Source organism: Sander vitreus, chromosome 14 (genome assembly GCF_031162955.1).
Source record: "Sander vitreus isolate 19-12246 chromosome 14, sanVit1, whole genome shotgun sequence".
NCBI lineage: Eukaryota > Metazoa > Chordata > Actinopteri > Perciformes > Percidae > Sander > Sander vitreus.
In genome coordinates, this window is record NC_135868.1 from 28,013,388 (window position 1) to 28,031,945 (window position 18,558).

The 18,558-nt window shown below is 41.1% G+C and overlaps 1 protein-coding gene across 3 annotated transcripts in view; it reads left to right on the forward strand.

Annotated features, from left to right (window-relative positions):
- Positions 1-11,739: 11,739 nt before the first annotated feature.
- Positions 11,740-18,558, forward strand: part of thrb (thyroid hormone receptor beta) — a 162,722-nt gene continuing 155,903 nt past the window's right edge. For 2 of the 3 annotated variants that reach the window (XM_078268357.1, XM_078268356.1), the window contains exon 1: positions 11,740-12,187. The gene's annotated coding sequence lies outside the window, so the exon portion shown is untranslated. The remainder of the gene's footprint in view (positions 12,188-18,558) is intronic. The other variant, XM_078268362.1, reaches the window with a different exon arrangement.

The window sequence follows — 18,558 nt, forward strand, 5'->3', positions numbered from 1 at the left end:
AATAATGTAATGTATTTTTCTCTCTACTGTACTACAGAGTTCCTTTTGGTTTACAAGATCAGATTTCACAAGGTGGATGTTTGCATTTTACAGAACTACAGCTGTCAGAATTATTATTATGGATGGCATGTAAATAAGCAGCTTTGGCTGTCTACACTACAGTTATCGAATGGATGTGCAGATGTGCCTTACCACCAGCTGTTCATATAAAAACATACGTTCACAAATGCAGAGGTGGGTAGAGTAGCCAAAAATTTTACTCAAGTAAAAGCACTGTTACTTCAGAATAATATGATTCAAGTAAAAGTAAAAAGTGGTCATCCAAATAATTACTTGAGTAAGAGTAAAAAAGTGCTTGGTGAAAAAACTACTCAAGTACTGAGTAACTGTTGAATAACGTCTGATTTATTTTTTTAACACAAGCATTCAATCAGACAGACAAAAATACAAAATAATTATCTTTAGGCAAATTATAGTTCATCCAATTAATAAAATAATAATTAAAGAATTTAGCACCAGCTTGCCAAGCGTTGTTTGTGTTACCCGCCCTGGGGCAGTGAAGGCTGTGATTTTTGCATTTTTCACAGGAGTATCACTGGAAGAGAAGGACTTACACTTTCTGTGGTTCTCTAGTAAGTCTGTGTACTAGACAGTTTGTTGGGGTGAACCCTCTGTGGATAAAAAAAAAATCTGTGAGGCTACAGGGAGATCAAGACATTAAAAGAGACTTATCACATCAAATTTGGATGTATATATATATATATATATATATATATATATATATATATATAGGAAATGTTTAAAACATATGTAACCTAAAAGACAAACATTCGCCTATCCACAGCAAAAAAAAAAAACGAATTTAGGAAACTTACCGCTACATGTTTCCTCAAGTTAGATGTTGAGTTTTTGAATGCTGAAATGTCCGTTTGTTTTGGTAGACACAGAAGACACCGCGTAATGTAGCTGCTGTTTCGCACTTTTACTAAGGTAAATATGCTTTTAATATGAGGCCAGGGGTGTTCCTCCTTGTCTGTGTCTGCATTGCCGACGGTTGATTCTGACATTTTTGTTTTGCTACAACTGTAAAGCTAACCCGTCCCGCCGCTGAGATTGAGTATGGTGACGAGACTGCACAACTACGTTTGATTGGTGAAACACAGTCACATGGTAGAGCCTTTAGCGGAAGTCTCTCTCTCTCTGTCAAAATAAAAAATTAAAATGAGGCGTAGAATACCAAAGAGGTAAAAAGAAAAGTAACAAGCTCATTGTAGCCTAATGTAGCAGAGTACGAGTACAGTTTCTTCTTCACAAATCTACTCAAGTACAAATAAAAAGTATAGTGATTTAAAACTACTCCTAGAAGTATACGTTTTTCAAAAACTTACTCAAGTAAATGTAACAGAGTAAATGTAACTCGTTATTACCCACCTCTGCACAAATGCTAACCAGGAAGCCTCCTAAAGTAAACTAGAGTTTTGCAAATATTGCAAAGACTGTTGATTCTTGACTCCAACAGTGAGCAACAACAATATACAGTATGCAGTGTAACACACTGTTCTAGATTCTTTATATATCTGTAATTTGCAATATTTCAATAATTAGACAAAATTATACATTTGTACTGTGCTTTCTGTTCGTCCATAGATAAAGTGAATCAATTTCACAGGAGCTGTTTATTGCACTGTAAAAACCTGTACAGTGATTAAAGGTTCAATAAAAAGTCAGTTTTAAATGGGCCGCTCCCACTGGTATTTTTAATTCTCTTTATATGCTTATATAGATTGTCATACAGTTTCAACAATGCAACTTCAGTATAAGAAATTAATAATTATTTAAAGACAGGCAACATCAAAAAGAAAGGTCTTCAGCCTTGATTTAAAAGAACAGAGTTACGGCGGTCCTGCAGTTTTCTGGGAGCTTGTTCCAGATATGTGGAGCATAAAAACTAAACGCTGCTTCCCCCTGTTTAGTTATGACTCTGGGGACAACAAGCAGACCTGTCCCAGACAACCTGAGAGGTCTGGGTGGTTCATAGTGTAGCAGCAGATCAGAAATGTATTTCGGCCTTAAACCGTTTAGTGATTTATAAACCAGCAAAAGTATTTTGAAATCAATTCTTTGAGGCACTGGAAGCCAGTCCAAAGACTTCAGAACTGGAGTGATGTGATTGTCTTAATGTGGCTGTTGAAATTCAGGTCTGAGTCTGAGGCTTTGTCTGTTGTTTTTAACATTGTCGTTTGAAGTTGAGCGCTGACTTTCAATCGTTCGTCTTTTGCTCCAAAAACAACCACCTCAGTTTTTTCTTCATTTAATTTAAGAAAGTTCTGGCACATCCAGTCGTTAATTTGTTCAATGTACTTAGTCAGTTTTTGTATTGGACTATAGTCCCCTGGCGATAAGGTTATGTAAATTTGTGTGTCGTGCACATAACTATGGTAACTTATTTGTTAGTTTATTAGTTGTTTTCCATAATCTGAGCCAGTGGAAGCATGTAGATGTTAAACAGAAGAGGCCCCAGAACGGAGCCTTGGGGAACTCCGCATGTCATATTTGTATGCTCAGATGCATAATTACCTATAGATACAGAGTAATCCCTATTCTTTAAGTAGGATTCAAACCAGTTTAGTACTGAGCCAGAAAGGCCAACCCAGTTTTCTAATCGGTCTAGTAATGTGTCATGGTCAACCGTGTCAAATGCAGCACTGAGATCAAGTAATACTGAAGTTTTGCCACTGTCTGTGTTTGAGTGGATGTCATTAAAGACTTTAACAAGAGCTGTCTTAGTGCTGTGATGTGGTCGAAAACCCGACTGGAAGGCATCAAAACTGTTTAGTGACAAGAAAAGGTTGAGTTGTTGAAAAAACGCTTTTTCAATGATTTTACTTAAAAATGGAAGGTTTGATATCGGGCTATAGTTGCTCATAAGTGACGTGTCTAGATTGTTCTTTTTTAAGAGTGGCTTGATGACTGCAGTTTTCAGGGCCTGTGGGAAGATACCAGAGAGAAGAGACACAATCTGTAGAAGATCAGAAACCAAACAATTCAAAACATTTTTGAAAACGTCTGTTGGTAGAATATCAAGGCAACAGGAGGAGGTTTTCAGATGTTGTATAATGTCCTCCAGGTTTTTACGGTTGATCGTATGAAATTGTGTCATATTGGAATTTGTTTTAACTGGACACTGTGACAAAACATATCCTGTACTTGATATGGAGGCATTGACGGTCTAATTTTCTGAATTTTGTCTTTGAAGAAGATGGCAAATTCATTGCAGGCTTTGGTGGATAAAAGTCCAGATGCTACTGGTACTGGAGGGTTTGTTTACCTATCGACAGTAGCAAACAAAACACGTGAATTATTATTGTTTCTGGCGATAATGTCAGAGTAGAAGGACCACCTTGCATTCCTCAGTTCCAAATTATAAATGTGAAGTCTCTCTTTATAGGTGTTATAATGGACCTGGAGATTAGTTTTTTGCCACCTGTGTTCAGCTTTTCGACACACTCTTTTTTCTGTTCTTACCAGTATGACAATTCTCCATGGAGATCTTTTCTTACCAGAGACAGCTTTGACCTTAGTGGGAGCAATGGCATCAATAACATTTGTAATTTTACAATTGAAATTATCTACAAGCTCAGTGACTGAGACCCCAGAGAGGGCGGGTGTGGAGGAGAAAAGCTGAATGAATGTTTCACTGGTGTTTTCAGTGATATACGGTTTTATGATTACCTTTGTTTGGACACTTTTATGTACAGAGATAGTGCCGTTAAAGAAAACACAGGAATGATCAGAGAAAGCAACATCAGTCACCACAACCTTGGAAATGTTCAGACCCTTGGAGATAATCAAGTCCAGTGTGTGCCCCTCATTGTGTGTGGGCTCCGTCACATGCTGAGTAGTCCATAGTTCTAAAAAAAAAAAAAAACAGTTCTTTGGTCCCTCTGTCCTGGGGGTTGTCAACATGAATGTTGAAATCGCCAGCAATAATTACACAGTCAAAGTTAATACAGACTATAGACAGCAGTTCAGTAAAGTCATCAAAGAAAGTTGCACAGTATTTAGGTGGCCTGTAGATATTTAGAAATATAGCTCGAGGGGAGGACCTTAGCTGAAGAGCCACATATTCAGTGAGTCATTAAACAAAATGACAACTCCACCTCCTTTCTTATTCACTCTATTCTCACTCATAAAACAAAGGTGCCTGGTGTTTAACTTTTGGTCGGGGGCGAATGATGGGAGAAGGAAGGGGGGTAAATTTGGTTCCATCATTTACCAGCTGCTTCATCTGGTCAGTGAACTCCAACATGGGGCAGGGGGAAAGAGGGCAAAGGGTGAGTGGAGAGAGCGATGGCATGTGCAGGGTATCAGGGTTGGTAAGGGAGTTTGAGGGGTGTTGGACAGGTGAAGAGGGGGGTTGAAGGTTGAGGTTACAAAGTCTTGGTCCAGTGCAGGGGTTTCAAAGTCTTGGTTTAGTGCAGGTGTCTCAAAGTTTTGTTTTAGTGCAAGGGTCTCAAAGTATTGGTCTTGTGCAGGGGTTTATTTTTTATCACTGTGGTTTTTGAGGTTGTCATTGTTACAAAGCAATGTATTCTACGGGTTCGTATGATTTTGTGCGAAAACTTCTGCACAACGATTTGTATATCTTACGAAATTACGGCGACCAGTTACCATTAGGTGACAGGCGGTCGTGACAGTTAAGTTTAGGCACAACCATACGGTGACAGATATACGATGACCGGTCACAGTGATGGTTGTGACAGTTATGTATGCACCAAAAGGTGACTGTGAAACAGCAACGTGACAGTTAAGTTTAGGCACCAAAACTTCTGGTTAAGATTAGAAAAAAAAATTGTGATTTGGGTTAAAACACAGATCCCCTTACGGAGTACTTTAGGGACACGACGACTGCTCCCCTGGATGAAAGTCCTATGTTTTGGGACACACGCACGATCCAGACCTTCTCCCCATGTGGATTTTCTAACTCTAACGTTAGGTGCTCCGGTCATAATTTCTACAGACTGTAGGGGGTGCTTCCTTACAGCAAACGTCAAGTGGGGCATACAGTAATAAATACATACATACGAATTACAGTTCATTACTTTTCATAGCTATATGAATCTGTTCCAAAATGTTTGTTGGAACTGTTAACAATAACCATCTGCACATCTCCCTAGATGAAAGGATGAGCAGGTATATCAATTCCCACTGCCTTTATTTCGCTGATGTCAAGCTGGTTACTTTTACACCACTTGATGAGACACTCCCCTTGTACTTCCCCTTGTTACTCTTACTGACAAAGCCTACAATGAGGGGCATCTGAAGGAGTTTCCCATGATTATGCTCAGTCTGTCCTCACCCAGAAAATGACCATATGGGTTGACTATGCAAGCAGCTCATAAGGACTGACAATTACGTTTCTTGTTAGGCATTGTTAGTTCCTGATGTTTTACATACCCTAACTAAGTATTCATATACTATATATTGTTGCGTTAAGCAGAACTGTCACAGGATTATGGTCACATGATTAAACTGCACTGTTAGGTAGCAGTAAATACACTGGTCGTGTGTGTCTTCAGGGAAAATTAATCAATATTTTAGTAGTTAGTTATAGTGTATAGTAATAGTTTAGGTATGAGTTAAACACACTTAAAGAGTCCACTAAATGGTTCCCACCATGCTCCAAGGACTCTTTAGTGAGAATAAGTGATACTCAGCAGCTAGGCTGTATGAATGCTTATGTTGGCCTGGATGTAAACATGGACAGAGCTTTTTGGTGTAAGACAGTAGGCAATAACCCATGTGTGTGGTAATCAATACGGCTGTTACAGCACTTTTTTGATTTCACCTTTAGCCAGGTTAAGCTCCTACACTTTGCTGATGGGACTTTCCCAGAAAAACAAAACAAAAGAACATTTGGTTTATTTTATTTGTGGTGCATGGTATAAGCACCATGTATAGATTCTCAAACACTGATAGAAATGGTGCTCAGCAGGAAGCGTACAGTGGGTTTATCAGAGCTTTTTGATACCTGCATGCTGCTTATAAAATGGGGTTTGACAGCTGACTGAAACAAACAGCTAAAAACAAAAGCTAAAAGAGGCTAATAGGCTCCTTGTATCTGCAAAGTTGGGTGATAGATCTCTGTGTGGGTTCATCACCCCTTTCATATTACACACTCACTTGATGAAGACTGCAAACGAGGAAGATAACTGGTAACAAAATCTGTTCTGAAAAGCTCTGCAGAATAGCATGCAGATCATCCGATATGATCCAATCTGCCCTGTTGCATTCACGTGACCTTAAAAGTGCGGTGATCACAAGATCAGTAACATAATGTTCTTGTCAGCATACTTGATTCAAACAGGTTCTGGATTTTTCGTCAGCCTGCATGAACAGGTCATGTGGTTTACATATGCAGTTTGGCATGCTGCAGCAATCTCTTCCTTCCCTGGTTGTCCTCTCACTCATGCTTCACATACTGTACTCTGTGTGTGTGTGTGTGTGTGTGTGTGTGTGTGTGTGTGTGTGCGTGGTTTACCTTGATGCAAAAATCCGAACAACAGCAGTTTGACAGCAGAAACTGTCTACTGAAAGTCATACTTTGGTGTCAGTCCCTTAGAATCAAAGAGCAGAGCCGCCGCCCATGACGATTGTGATTGGTTTAAAGAAGTACCAATAAACGAGAGCATGTTTTTCTCCCATCCCGGAACGCTGTGTGGACTAGCCAGACCCTCCTCCGCAGCACTGTAGAGGAAGGTCTGGCAAAGTGAGACTAGAGTGCTATAGATAATCTATTCAGTATACTTCTCTGTCATGTTAGTGTCAGACATCATTTGGTGCTTAAGGCACAGACATCCACTCCTGCATGAAAGCAGCCAAACTAACACCCTTTTACACACTTGGAGAGCGTCCAAGTCAAATAGTACAGTACACGATACACAAAAGCAAAGTTGATAGAGGTGAGCGGAACAGGTCTACACCAACTGATCAGCACCATTCAATGTACTATATGCATGAAAGGGACATGAAGAATAATTCAAAGTGGCTAAAGAAGTATTAGATATGAGAAAGGTCTTCTAGTTACATTCATTCGGCTTAGGTGGTACCCAAAAGGGCTCGGGTGCTGCACCCTAACCATATAAAGGTAGGGAAAACCCTGACCAGTATTCAATTTAAATACAAAAAGATGGGGCTATGAGATCCCTTTGGGGCATAGTCTATATCTACTACGTTCCACTTCCGGGATTGCTCCGTTCCCGATGGAAATTCAGCTGGATTTCACTCATTTAGGCCGGTTAACCTTTCCTCAGATCTCTGCAGGGTAAATCCAGACAGCTAGCTAGACTTTCTGTCCAATCTGAGTATTCTGTTACACGACTAAAACAACCTTTGAACGTACACATGTTCTACCAAAACAAGTTCCTTCCCGAGGATATTTTGCAGAGGCACCGTTGCTCCTTACCAGGCATGGCGATATGGGTGGACCTGACAGGCCTAGGACCACCAACTTTTCAACAGGCCCACCCAAAACTTTTCTTAAAATATATTTTAATTTTGTCAAGAATTATTAAAAATCTGCAAATAATCTCATAATTTGTGCTAAAATAGTCTAAATGTTTAGTTTTCAAAACAATTTTAAAAAGCTGGTTATGTCTATTTTGATGTTTCTGCGCAAGTTCAGCAGACAGTGAGGTTCGGGATCGGATGTAGCTTGTCGGAATGCTAGGCTAGCTCTAAGTGATCTGAAAGTGTGAAAATCATTTCCAGTAAAGGACAATGTTGCAACAGTCGTTGTTTAGGTACCTTGAACGTGCACAAACGGTCTCGGAGTCATCGCTGCAACCAGGAGATGAAGGTGTGCTGAGATTCAAACACCTAGCACATCTTTGTCTCTGCCACCCCAGGATGCAAGCGCAGCTAGCACGGCCAGCGCCAGTGCTAGTGCCTCTTCCTCTGACTCCCGAGTGGATGATAGCCCTGTGGATCTGTCTTCCGTGGATGAGCCCGCAACTCAACCAGTGCTAAAGTATCCGGTCACAGTGATTGGTGACAAAGCAAGGAGTTTCTCTACAAACTGGTATAGCAGATATAATTTCATTGAGTACAGCATTAGGAAGGATGCAGTCTTCTGTAAGATGTGCAGGCACTTTGGTGAGTGGGGTAGGGAGAAGAAGTTTAGCCAGACTGGATACCGGGACTGGAAGCACCTCAATCACGCTTGTGTAAAGCACCAAAATAGCAAATCACACAAGTTTGCACTGGATAAATTTAACAATTACAGGCTGTCAATGTCTGAGCGTGGCTCTGTCATCCATCAACTCAACAACACAGATGGCAGACAGGGTGAAATCATAGAGAGGAATCGGGAGCACATCAAAGTCATTGGACGTTCTTATCACTTACCAAATAAGAAGTACCCCTGCATGGCAACCAGGAGAATGATGAGGTCAAAAACGCAGGTCATTTCCTGGAATTTTATAGACTTGTCTGCAGGCATGACAAAGCAACTCAAGAGCGACTAGATGCGATCCCCAGCAATGCAAAGACGCTCAGTCACAAAATACAGAATGACCTGTTGGATGCTGCGTGCACTCTCCTGTTGCGACGGATTAAACATGAACTGCACGAGGGATCTTTCTATGCTATTTTAGCAGACGAGTGTAAGGATGTATCTAAAAAGCAGCTGGTGGCCGTTTGCTTACGGTATGTACACATGGGGACTGTGCAAGAACGCACTGTTGGCCTCGTAGCCACAGACAACATGACTGCTGATGCGATAGCACAGAAAATATTGGAAGTTGTCACACCTTTTTAACTAGACCCTAGCCTTTGCGTTGGTTTTGGGATTGATGGTGCATCTGTCATGGCTGGGCATAAGGGGGGTGTCCAAGCCATCCTTAAGGGCACCTTTCAAAATGCCGTCTATGTGCACTGTCACTCTCATAGGTTAAACCTTGTTCTGTCAGCTGTGGCCCGGACATCGCTAGATGCCTCAACTTTTTTCGACTCTCTCAACACCTTGCACACCTTCATGTGCAGTAGTGCACGTCATGTCCGTTTCCTTAACGCACAAAGAGAGATGCGGCCCGATCAGAGGTCATTGGAATTGGAGTCAGTTCAGCCGAATTCAAAATCAGCCGCAGTGACAAAAGTTTTCATTCTGTATGATATTATCGTGGATGAGGCAGGACAGAGTGAGATTGAGGCACAGTCACTCCTTTAACAGATCAGAACAAAAAAGTTAATATTACTCCGTGTACTTTTCAAACAGTTGTTCAGTAAATCAGACTTCACGTCTAAAAGCCTCCAGTCCATCACCACATCAGTGACAGACACGGTTGATTTGATCGAGAACCTCAAACAAGAACTGACAGACATTCGCTCCGGTGACTGTGCTTTCTCAAAGGCTGAGGAGTGACAGTGACCTGCGCAACATTTCCAACGCGCTAATAGACTGCCAGCTTAATGAACTGAACACTCGATTCCACAGTGACACCTATGGCCTCATGGCATCTGCGGCAATCATGATGTCCCCTAGCCTTGATACAAATGACCCCACCTTGGCCACTATGGCAAACTCTCTCAATGATGCAGGGGAGCTTGCAGTGTTGGTGCAACTCATAGAGAGGAAGAAAAAAAGAGGAGAACATCTCAGAAGTCTTGTATAAGTGATGGACATATGCAATGAGGACGTTTTCCTGAATATCCATGCTTTCTTAAAAGTTCTGATAACACTGCCAATGACATCCAGTACAGTTGAACGTGTCTTTTCCAGTGTCAACCGGATTAAAACACCAAATAGGAGCACCATGCCTACTTCTCGCCTTATGTCCCTCTGTCTGTTGACATTTGAGAGAGAGCTTACAGTAACTCTCGACTTCGATGAAATCATTGACATTTTCAAGAGCAAACCCCGCCGACTACTCCTGTAATTTCAGAGAGATAGGTAGGCCCTAGCATGCCTTTTCCTACTGCTCTGTTATGTAACTATTTGATTTGCAATGAATGAATATTCTTCTCATGCTCTCTCCCATGCCTATCTATTTTCACATTTGGCAATCTTTTAAGCCTGCCTGTTGGCGCAAAAATATCAGTGTCATTTACATAGCCTACCCAGTTGTTATTTTTTAGCCTGATAAGTTAGCCATAATGGCTTCTGAAATGCTTTTTTTTGCAATGGGGCAAACTTTGATGATATTGTGATGCTTGATCCGATTTGCATTAAAGGGCTGTTAATCGTGGATGACCGTGAATTGGCGGTAGCGTAGCCTACTGTATTAGTTATGATCTCGTAGTAGACTAGGCTACATTTTAATGCATCTTCTCTGTATAATAAGCCAAGCTCAGTCTGTTGTTAATGAAATCGAAAGAAATGAATGTTGTATGAAATCGTCAAACAGGTCTATTGCCACGTATGACTGGATTTAGGCCTAATGGGTGTAATTGATCTTAATGAGCTCTTTTGGAGCATGTTTTACATGACAGATGACGTTTTCAATGAACAAGTTCTGTGCCCGAGTATTGATTGAAACTGTCGGGCAGTGTTGTTGATCTGTATTGTTGAAAACTTAAAACAATTAAACAGAATTGTGAAATATTCGGCCTCATGTTGTATGAGCAGAACTAAACTATGTTTTGGAGAAATATTAGATTCCTGACCACTTTTACTGTCTATAGGCCTTAGGTCTATAGAGAGATGCGCTATAGCACAGCCAGGTATGGTGCTTAATGGAGATTCCAAAGCGCTCTTCTTTGGTCAGAACTAAGGTCAGATAGGTCCGTCCTATGCACCGAAACTTTTTACAATGCAACAACATATTTAAAGAGCATCAAGCTATTAAAATCTCTATTATGTAAACACAGATAATATAACAGTATATTAGTCAGTCATTTGTATTAGGTTAAAGAGTGATTTGATAATGTTTTTAATTTAAGGCCCACCCACAATTGGTCTGGCCCATCCAAAACTGGAATCCTGGCGCCGTGCCTCCTTACAGTGCTTAGCGCCGCCCAAGACGATTGTGAATGGTTTAAAGAAATGCCAATAAACCAGAGCACATTTTTCTCCCATCCTGGAATGCTGTGTAGAGTAGCCAGACCTTCCTTTGCAGCGCTGTGGAGGAAGGTCTGGCAATGCGAGACTAGGGCAAACACAGGTGGGACCGCCCATGGAACCCGCTGACAATCCGGATTGGGACTGTAGTTTGGGACCTATATTTCAGCCTGTTCTTAACCCTTGTGGCCCACACACAAATGCTGGCTCTAAACTGATAGTTAGGTATCTACATGCTCTACATGAACTATTTTTGTCTGTTATGATTTGTTGAGCACACATGTACAGACTGTACATACATACATACCCACTTGCAAAATCTGTAAAAAATAAAAACAATATGTAAGGAAAATAAAAACATAATTTTGGCCAAATTTCGAAATTAAATTCATTTTTAATTATTAATCAAATATTATTGAATTGTATTTAAATGCATTTAATGTTGTTTAAATTGAATTTAAATAATATTACAAAAAATATTGCCTTTTACGTAGCCTAATTATAATAATAAAAACATTAATTTAATCAAACCACTCCTCCTGGACACACACACACACACACACACACACACACACACACACACACACACACACACACACACACACACACACACACACACACACACACACACACACACACACACAGTAAGTTGGAGCAGTATGTTTCCTGCCCTGTCCGCATGTACCAGGCCAACAGCCAACCGCCGTCGAAAAAAAAACTTGGGAGTTAGTAATAAGGGCGAGGCTTATTTTGTTCTGTTTGTGTCCTTGATTCGGCTCTCTGGTTCCCCGTAGCGATTAGTCGGAGGGGCTACAATTGTGATTTCCGTTAGTGTGCCGCTTTTAAAGCTTTGTTTTCGGCTCCATGTTGAAGTTTTTTTTGCTTCCAGAACACAGATTCTCGTAGCCGCATACACTGGTAGCTCAGATAGCCTGCTCACGCAGACGCACGCACACAGCCCTCGCCCTCGCCTGATTTGCACTAGCGCGGGTCATTTCAGGTTAAACCCTGGCGCTGTGTCCCGTTCACTCTAGCACTCTAGGAGATTATCACTGGTTCCAGTTGAGGAGGAATGCACAGGCACTGGGACTCCGAGTAATACCTGGATAGGAGCTTCTTCTCGCATATGCGGTATGTTTCATTTTTTGGGGGGTATTTTTTGACAGCAGTCTAGCCAATGACAACCTCGCCAAACACGGGGTGCTTGGCAGCTAGGTAGGCGTACATTACGCTTCCTAAGCCAGTTGTTCATAATAATGTTCAAGCTTTTAACATCACCACTAATGTGTTACTTGTGTGCTAAGGAGGGAATCGTGTGTGTGTGTGTGTGTGTGTGTGTGTGTGCCGTACCACATTCAAAATTTCCGCAATTGAATTCTGCCTTGCTAATCAGCAGACGGTTTACACTTGGGCGAACATGGCATGGACCTTTCCAGAATTACTTGAGTCTTTATTAAAAATCGGGGTACAATTTATCCAACATCAGTGCCTTATAACTGTTAATATGTAAACTTTATAATTGGTTAACACTGCTCCTTTACGCCCACGGTGGTGTATTTAGTCGGAATGAGATTGGAGGAATAAAAGGAGAATTGATCTAAAGTTTAGACTTTATTACATTTCTGGTGTACTTTATTCACGCCGAATTTAACACTGGCTCGTAATAATTCATAAAATTACTTGTAATGTGTTAGTTTTTTCATTCATCTTAACAAAAAGCAAGGTACCATTAAATTGACAGATATTCGGGTCGAGGTTCTGTCACAAGAGAACAGCACGTATCCGGGCTAGCTTTTATGAAGACTTGACTTAAGGACACACGTTATCGTTTCCCTCAAATCCTAGGACATCTTACCACTGATACGACTCGTCTGACAGTCTCTGGTTTACTTTTACTTCTGTGGCCTGAAATATGTCAGTTCACTGTTTCTGATGTAACCTTTGCTTTCATTTTGGCAACATGAACTTCACCGAAGCGCTCGATCAACATCTGGCATGCAAACGACGCAATTCTAATAATTTCACAGTGCATTAGTGACCTGAAATGTTGCATTTACGAACATTACAGCTCAGTGTATCGCCTAACATTGCACCATGTGAAGTCTGAGTAGTTTTTGCTAGTGTTTCAATTGACAAAATGTGCCAATAATCTTGGAAGCATTTGTTTGTGAGTTCAAAGGTTAGCTCGGTCTGTTTAAATATATTTAAACTGTCATGTTTGCCTTGCCGTTGTTTGCAGCACGATAGGTGACATGTTACCACAGATGAGTATGAAAGGATGCCTTCAAAGGCGGTCAGGAAATGCCAGAGTTCTCGCACATGAACGATCCAGCAAGGTGACTGTGGGAGTTTGTCTTTCTTTGCATATCGAAATTTAAGGGGGCGGATAACATTGAATCTATGACAACACTGCAGCTGGTGTTACAAGTAATATTTAGGATATATAATAAAGCACGCTGTCCTCCTCAGTGCCAAAAACAGACAAATGACCAGACATATTCACATTTAGTATTTGAAACATACCGACAGACAAAGCTTATCACTTCTGATTTTAGTCAGAATATAACCTGACAATCAAGTATCATATCAATTATTATTACATTATTTTATTAAATAAAATTATAACAAAATGTGTGTGGATAGAATACATCAGTTAAAATACTTTTGATACACTGCTATTTTTATTAGGGCTGTACGATATGCGGGAAAATATGCAATAACGTTGTTGAATATCCAAATAACGATATTCCTCGGCATTAACAGATATTAAAGTGTATTCAGTTCTGCTGCTATCACTATTCTGCTAAAAGACAACAAACTTCTCGTTGAATTTAAAACCAATGAAAGGAAATCATTTCCAACATTCTTTTTTTGAACATTCAACTGGATAGGAAAGGCACCACTGAAAAAAAGTGACAGTTACATTTTAAAGTGCAGTTTTCTGCTGATACTTTATTTCAACTTTAACTCAAAAAAAACTTTCTTTCGCGATAGAGTCAAGATTCAAAAGATTCAAAATCCTTTATTAATCCCACAACGGGGAAATTCACACTGTTGCAGCAGCAAGACACCGATAAACAATAAATATATATTAGTAAAGAGAATAAACAGTAAAATGTATTTACAGTATTGCACAGTCATATATTGTGTAGGCCTACTAAGCCTTATTTTGATTTTCAAACCAGCACTCAAATGCATGACCAGTCATATTTTGACAACATGCAAAAAGGGGAGTTTCCAAGGCGCTACTAAAGGCAGCATCGGTTCTCAGCTGAGGTTATTTAAGGTCTTCCAGCTGCCTATTTGCCAGTATTTTGCAGGAGCCTGGCTATGGAAGCATATTTGTGACAAAATATCTGAGAGCACAAAACTAAAATTCTAGCGCTACTCAGTCTGCGAGTCAGCCTTTGAGAGTGCACAGTCATGGATTTGGAGGAGCAGAATCCTATTTGTGTGCGAGGGAGGACAGAATTGGGAGCGTCGCAGATGATTTGAGCATGCAAAAGGAATTGTAAAACTACATTTGACACTTCAACAGGGATGGTCACACTCGTAGTGATCAAAGCTGCTCACGCTCACTTTAGGCCGTCTGCATCCAACACATTCTCACTCCCATCGCGCCAGAAAGTGATGCTTGGTAAACTGCCTTTGGCGTTTGTTATTGCTGGAAAAAGTCTCCTTCAGTGTCATATTTAGACGCGTTTGGTCAGGACTCTTGGCATGACTTTTTGATGCTCTGGGTCAGGACGTACATTAACCTTCTGAGGTCTAAGGGCATTTTTTACAAATATTTTTTTAATTCACCTTTTAAGGTTATTTGTATATAACCTGATTCCCCATGTGTTTCATATTAAAATGTTCAGAACAAACTCAGCTTTCTGTAAGGTGTGGCCCAAATTTGTTCCAGAGCAATGTGTAAAGACATAATTTGGCCCTAAAGCGGAAAAGTTGATGTTCGCTTTTTGAAACTCCTCAATTCTCTTGTGAAAACAAACCTACACTCAATTGTTTTGGTGCTTGAAATGAATTAACAAAAGTCTTGGGTTCACAAAAGTAGCGTAACATATGAATAAAATGAATATTTTGTAATATAGCCATAGGAAAGTGTTGTCAAACATCTCTTGGACTCTACGGTGTGTCTTTGTCCTGAGAGGGTTAACTGACATGCGGCACAAGAACATTCGGTTTTTCACTTAAATAGCCTGATCAGAGGCAGGTTATTGAGGCAGAACAACTTCCATCCATCTTCATCCGCTTATCTGGGGTCGGGTCGCGGGGGTAGCAGCTCCAGCAGGGGACCCCAAACTTCCCTTTCCTGGGCCACATTAACCAGCTCCGACTGGGGGATCCAGAGGCGTTCCCAGGCCAGGTTAGAGATATAATCCCTCCACCTAGTCCTGGGTCTCCCCCGAGGCCTCCTCCCAGCTGGACGTGCCTGGAACACCTCCCTAGGGAGGCGCCCAGGGGGCATCCTTACCAGATGCCCGAACCACCTCAACTGGCTCCTTTCGACGCAAAGGAGCAGCGGCTCTACTCCGAGCTCCTCACGGATAACTGAGCTTCTCACCCTATCTCTAAGGGAGACGCCAGCTACCCTCCTGAGGAAACCCATTTCGGCCGCTTGTACCCTGGATCTTGTTCTTTCGGTCATGACCCAGCCTTCATGACTATAGGTGAGGGTAGGAACAAAAACTGACCGGTAGATTGAGAGCTTTGCCTTCTGGCTCAGCTCTCTTTTCGTCATAACGGTGCGATAAATTGAATGTAATACCACACCTGCTGTGCCGATTCTCCGACCAATCTCCCGCTCCATTGTCCCCTCACTCGCGAACAAGACCCCAAGGTACTTGAACTCCTTCACTTGGGGTAAGGACTCATTCCCTACCTGGAGAAGGCACTCCATCGGTTTCCTGCTGAGAACCATGGCCTCCGATTTAGAGGTGCTGATCCTCATCCCAGCCGCTTCACACTCGGCTGCGAACCGATCCAGTGAGTGCTGAAGGTCACAGGCCGATGATGCCATCAGGACCACATCATCTGCAAAAAGCAGCGATGAGATCCCCAGCCCACCGAACTGCAACCCCTCTCCACCCCGACTACGCCTCGATATCCTGTCCATAAATACTACAAACAGGATTGGTGACAAAGCGCAGCCCTGGCGGAGGCCAACTCTCACCTGAAACGAGTCCGACTTACTGCCGAGAACCCGGACACAGCTCTCGCTTTGTTCGAACAGAGATTGGATGGCCCTGAGAAGGGACCCCCTCACCCCGTACTCCCGCAGCACCTCCCACAGTATCTCCCGGGGCACCCGGTCGTACGCCTTCTCCAGATCCACAAAACACATGTAGACTGAGGCAGAACAACTTAATATATGTATTTTACTTAATTGGCATAATTTACTAATTGATTAATGTATTTCGGAAAAGACAGCTTAAGCAACTTTTTAGTTAAAATATACATTTGGTGAGCATAGCGCTGCCCAACTTCATCCTGAGCCGTGGTCTAATCAGAAGTGGAAACATCCAACGGCGTACCGGGCCTTGAATGTTTATCCATAGCAACTGAACTGGGTAAAGCTGTAACAGACAAAGGTGAGGCTTACTGAAGCATGATGATCTGTGGCAGGTTGTCCAGCAGCCACATATTGTGCACTAGGGCTGCACAATGGATTGTTTTTTTTAATCGTCATGGCGATATCTACTAGGGCTGTTGGAACGAATGCCGAAATTCGAATATAATTCGAATAGTAAAAAAATCAATACTATTCGAATGCTGAAATTACTATTCAAATGTGACTTTTTTTATAAATATGTTGGCTAACGTTAGCTAATCTCCCTCTTCTCGCCTTGGCCTACCTGCATGTGTCACTCATGTCACGTCTTATGAACAATAACTTAGCGGGAGTGAGAAACACAAGGCATTGTGAGGTCTAAGATAACGTTAGTACAACAATACGGAGCTAGCGTTGCGTACCGAGTAACGTTAGTACAACATTACGAAGCTAACGTTACGTACCGAGTAACGTTAGTACACGGGGGAGTGACAGGCTGCGGCTGGAAATCGTAAGGAAGACGGGAAATAGTTTTAACATGACTTAAAATCGACTTCCACCAAGCCAAAGTGCTTATGTTAACATTAGTTAGCTCGTTCTTGTTTTCTAACTGCGTCGCGAGGTACAGTAACGTTACCGTAGCTGGGAGCTTCATGAAGACAGCTAAAGGTAATGTTAGCTGCCCTACAGCTGTCAGTTAGCTTCTACTTATATATTACCTTCTAATAGCTGTATTCTCAGTAACGTGACAATCTGCAAGAAACAGGTTGCTAATAAATCACTAAAATAGTAGTGACAGCCCCGTTTGGCTTAGTTATTAATGCCGTTAGCATCATTTGTTACTTACCTAGCTAGTTTATGACAAAACGTTTCGGCTGTGCTTTCTAACATGTCATTGTGCTAACTGTTAGCCTTTACAACAGAGCTGCATCACTACACTTGTTGATAATGTTTAATTACAGAGTTCTCTGTTGATTTGTGTTTGTCGCTGTGTGCTCGTGGTGGAAAATGAATGTAAACAAAGTTGCGTGCAGGTCCCCTCAAGGCCAGGCTAATGTTGGAAGCCCCTCTAGTGGACGGAACGTGTAACAACAACCACATGCTAGTAATGCCATCGACAATGCATAAGCCTGAGTAGTGTAGTACATATTATTTTACAGGCTGCAATTGAGCATTAAATATTTGAATATTATTTGAATATTAAAAAAATATCAAATGGAATTCGAATGGTATTATAGAGGAAGATTGACAGCTCTAATATCAACTTGGGCCATATCGCAAAATACACAGATTTCTTTTGTTAGTTGAAAGAATGTCAGCAGAAAACTGCCCTTTGTAATGTAACTGTCATTCTTTTGTCAGTGGTGCCTTTCTATATTCAATTCAATGTTGAATTGAAACTATTTCCCTTCATTTGTTTCAAATTCAACAAGCAATTTGTTGTATGTTACCCAAATGCTGAAAGCAGTAGAAATGCAGAACTGAGTACACTTTTAGTTTATTTATTGCAAGTAATATTGTTATGGCGATATTCAACGTTATTGCGGAACACATTTTCCTCATATCATGTAGCCTTATTGTGCACACACAACATTATTTATAGAGATGTCCCAAGCCTCGCCACTCCTTGTATTTATTAAAATCTATAGTGTCTATAGTTTGCTGCTACAGTCATCTCTTTAATGATGTGATTAGTTAAAATCTTTTTTTGAAGTTTAAGCATTTTGTTCATGCTGGCAACTTGTTGACATGCATCTCTCCACAGACATTATACAAAATATTATAGAAACCATCAAAGCTGGCTGTGATATTTTCTGAACAGAGCAAATCATCAGTCAAATATAATGTATCCACACTGCTTTACTAATATCAATCTGGGCCAAGTGTGCACTGTGCAGCTGGATTATGTAGAGCTGCAACAATTAGTAAGTAAGTAGATAACACTTTA